Here is a 4,628-nt window from a genome sequence, read left to right on the forward strand (position 1 = left end):
AGATCAGAGAGGCTAAACCCTAGATGCTAGCCTATGGTATGATTGTTGTTCTGTATGTTGTCCTACGGACTAAAACCTTCCGGTTTATATAGACACCGGAGAGGGTTAGGGTTACACAAAGTCGGTTACAATGGTAGGAGATCTACATATCCGTATCGCCAAGCTTGCCTTCCACGCCAAGGAAAGTCCCTTCTGGACACGGGACAAAGTCTTCAATCTTGTATCTTCATAGTCCAGGAGTCCAGCTGAAGGTATAGTCCGGCCATGTAGACACCCCCTAATCCAGGACTCCCTCAGTATCCCCCAAACCAGGCTTCAATGACGATGAGTCCGGCGCACAGATTGTCTTCGGCATTGCAAGGCGGGTTCTCCTCCAAATTCCATGTACCTGTTGAATAAAGTCCGGTTTCTTGTAAATGTTGTGCTCCTAGGCTCCTACGCCCAATAATGGCTGTCTCCCACGTGTCAAATGAATATGAAAAGTCTGAGTGTTTTTACATCCACACCCTTAGCTGCGTAAATGAGCCTCCTATTTAAGGGGACGAGGATTAGATCCAAACCACACCTTCTCCCTTTCACGAGTATTCATCAGAGCGCATCCGACAAAGGTCCATACCACCATGGCTAGCCGTCGCAACTCCTCCTCTCGCCCTTCCAGCCCTCAGCCTGGATATTGGGAGAGATGCTCCATCCCGCATAGCGAGCTAGTGACGCTCTAGACCAAGGGATTTCTCCCCCCGGCCTATATGGTCCCGGTTCGAGCCGGTCTTGCCATCTATAATGGCGGAGAGCAAGCGGAGAGTGCCCCTAATCCCTCCAAAGGAGAGCGGGTGTGCCGCATCCCTTATTTAATAAGGGGGCTTGGATTTCCAATCCATCCATTTCTCCGGGGGCTCCTGGAGTTCTATGGCCTCCAGCTACACAATCTCACGCCTGCCTCCGTATTGCATATCGCGGGCTTCGTAGCCCTCTGTGAGCTGTTCTTGGGTGTTGAGGCTCATTTCGGGCTGTGGAAAGAGCTATTATGCCTCGTGCCCCGTTCTAAGAAGGGGTCAATATATCAAGTGGGCGGAGCCGAAGTGTGGCGCATCACTGGGACCGGATATCTATCCGGAACCCAAAAGAAGGCGTCCGAGGACTGGCCTTCAGAATGGTTTTACATAGAGGATGTCCCACTGCCGGATCCTGTCCGGATCGGCCTCCCTGAGTTCAACAGTGCCCCACTAAAGAAGCGCCTAAGTTGGCGTCCACGGAGCCCTCAGAGGGAAAGTGACAAGGACATTATTTACCTGATGGGCGGGATAAGATTGCTAGCTCATTCCGGACTGACCATGATCAGGGTCATGGCCGCATGCATCATGCGAGGGGTGCAGCCGCTACAGTATAGAGTCCACCCCATGTGGGACTTCAACGGGGAGGACGACGCCACCTGCTACAGCCGTAAGGGGCCGGATTTGGCTGCGGCTCTAACAAAGACCTTGTCCGCTGTACAAGGGAGAAGAGGAGGATTTTCTCCGCGTCGACCTGAAGGGTGGATTTTCTATGTACAATCTTCCAAGCTGGGTAAGTGGTTGCATCTTGCCCATCCGTTGTATATCCTCATTGTTAAATATTCAGTCTAGTGACTTCAACGCAGGAACTGCACCAGGCTGTTAAAGAAATAAACAGCCCTCCTCCACAACCTGAGGACCCAGGACGGTCCCTCGACCCGGCCTCTCAAGAGGATCCGGACGTATCTGTGGAGCTGATTGATGGAGTGCTCCATCAATTGAGCAAGGATAACGCCTTGGTGGCCATTACGGCCGATTACCCAGGGCTAATCCCGGCCTCCCAGGTAACTAAGATTGAAGTCCCAGTACCCCGAATAGGGGTCCGCCCTCACGTGTTTTCAGTTTCCTGATTACAACCGAACTTTACAGGGGAGGTTTTTGAGACGGGAGGCTGAACCTACGGCGACAAGCCAACGAGGGGCCGCAGGGCCCCATGGGAAGAAAAGAGGTGCAGTCCGGATCGAGACGTCAGCGCAAAGGTATGGCGCGCCCCCTTATCCTAGGTGTTATACCTTCAAGGCATGTTAACACTCGTGTTCTCTTCAGGACAAAGAGACCTCGCCGGACTATATCCGGAGAGGCTGCAAATCGCGCCTCCCCCAGCCAGGCTCCAAAGCCTGGTCCGGAGGCGGAGGCGAACACAAGGCGCGCACCGGTCGCTCCTCCGACGGAGGACGTGGACAGGTTGTCTGCCACCAACTCTGAGGTGGAGAGCGCCATGAACCACAGGCGTCGCCGGACAATTCTTCGCGACGCTTGTTTCTCCGGAGAGGCATTAGATGCCTTCAATTCGGCAGATGCGTACCTCCGTGCCGCTCGAAATGGTCTAGCCAGAGCCACGGAGCAATATGTAAAAGACATATGGGTAAGAAAATTTTGGTAATTATATATACATACCAGTAGCCCCCGAGACTTGAAACAGTTAGAATAACTGATTTAAGGATCATATGTTATGCAGGTTCTTACAGAAAAGAATTCCCTACTGTCCCAGGAGATGGAAGAGTGCAAAGCCCAACTTGAGGCCGCACTAGCCGCGGTAGGGGAGCCCAAGGATACCCCCTCTGGTAATATACACTTCGAAAGATAAGTGTTTTGCGAAGCACGACATGGGTGTGAATCTGAAAAATGAAATTGCAGATGGCGCCGGATTGAATCCGAAAAGGCAACACCTCCTACGCCAGCTGAAGACTGGTGAGAAGGTGCTGACAAAGGTGAGGCGGGAGAAAAACGATCTCCAAGATGCCAACACCAAGCTGGGCGTCCAGCTGAAAGATGTTCGTACCCAGCTGTCGGACTCCGTTACGAAGAATTAGTGGCTTTGGCGCGGCATATTTTGTAAGTGCTTGAGCGAACCTTTAGAGAAAGAAAAAAAGGTTCGGCGGGGAAGTTGACTAACAGAGTAATGTTTGTAGGTGTGCTAACAAGTCGTCCTGCAGAGGAGATGGCCGGTTCTATGGGTGACCTTCTTCCCAAGCTCTCGCAACTTCTCGAGCGAGTTTGGAAGGCGATGCGAGGCCTCACCCAGGCCCTGTGGCCATCCATCTCCGTGCCCGAAGGTCTTGGAGAGCTTGCGGAGAAGCTAAAGGGAGCACGGCGGCACTTCCAATTATGGAAGATATCGGCCTGCCGTCAAGGCGCTAGGGAGGCCTAGGCCATGGTGAAGACGTGGTACACAAAGGCTGACCCCAACCACATGGCCGAGGTCGGTCCTGTGGGGCCCAATGGGAAGGAGATCCCTATAAGCTTAGTATACGTCCAAGTAGAATTGGCCGCAAAGTATTCCCAGCAGGACTGTAAATTAGACAGCCTATTAGATGGTATTGAAGAGGAATACAATCAGTCAGAATGACTATGTAATTTAATTGACATTTATAATGCCTTCTAGCCGGATTGTAGATCGTTTGTCATGGCCGACCTTTTCGCTTCAACCTCGGGACCTGACGGTCCGGAGTGTGTCCGAATTCCCGTGTGGTTATATAAGAACCGGGGAATGCATGTAGACCAGGCGTAGGGGTCATTAGTGTGTGAACAGACAAGTGCCCGACTAGTTATGTTATATTACATGGTTAGTAAGAAACATCTTCCAGGGAGAATAGTTCCGTTAGGGGTTCCTTTCCCTGGGCGGCATGCCCTAAAGTGCAAGCCCATTCTGCGAAAAAGACGCAGGAAAAAGCATCTGGGGGCACATAAATAAATAAGTAAAAAGATCATCTTTTAGGTCACCGACCAAATATTCCCTTAAGAACGCTAGCTTTCGGCTTCACCCAGTCTGAGGTACACATCCGGCTGATCCGGCAGTAACAATCACAGAGGTGCTCCCTTTACCGCCTAGCCAAATAATCGGGAACGTAGGGGTAAGCACAGGAGCCAGGCAACCCAGCTTGGCCAAAACTTAAGTCATATCGATGCATATAATGGTGAAATAAAAGGTACATGCGGAAGTGTCACACATGTGTTGGGCATGAAGTCCGTATAAATAAGCTTCTGGTAAAAGAAGCCCCCGGGTTTAATGAGTGCGAATAGTACGTCATTTGATGAGCCTTTAAAGGCTATAAGAGAAAGGAAGGGGAGAAGGAAGAAATGTAAGACAGACAGTATATAAAAAATGGACAGAGGAAGGAGACGAACACAGAGTCCGGCGCTAGGCATAGAATCTTCGGAGACGGGCTGCGTTCCATGGGTTCGGCTCGAGTCGGTTATCTGATGCATCTTGTAGGCGGTATGCTCCACCAGTTAGGACTTGGTCAATTATGAACGGACCTTCCCACTTGGGCTTGAGTTTGTCCTTTTTCTTGTCCGGCAGGCGTAGAACTAATTCGCCAACGTTGTAATTTTTGGCCCATACTTCTCTGCTTTGGTATCTTAGAGCATGCGGTTGATAGAATGCGGAACGGGCTTTTGCCACGTCAAGATCGTCCTCCAATGCGTCCAAACTGTCCTACCGATCGAGCTCGGCCTCTCTTTCTTCGTACATGCGCACTCGAGGTGAGTCATGAATTATGTCGCAAGGCAAAACTACCTCTGCGCCGTACACCATAAAGAATGGTGTGTATCCGGTGGTGCGATTCGGCGTGGTCC

This window comes from Triticum dicoccoides, chromosome 4A (genome assembly GCF_002162155.2).
Source record: "Triticum dicoccoides isolate Atlit2015 ecotype Zavitan chromosome 4A, WEW_v2.0, whole genome shotgun sequence".
In the NCBI taxonomy this organism is placed as follows: domain Eukaryota; kingdom Viridiplantae; phylum Streptophyta; class Magnoliopsida; order Poales; family Poaceae; genus Triticum; species Triticum dicoccoides.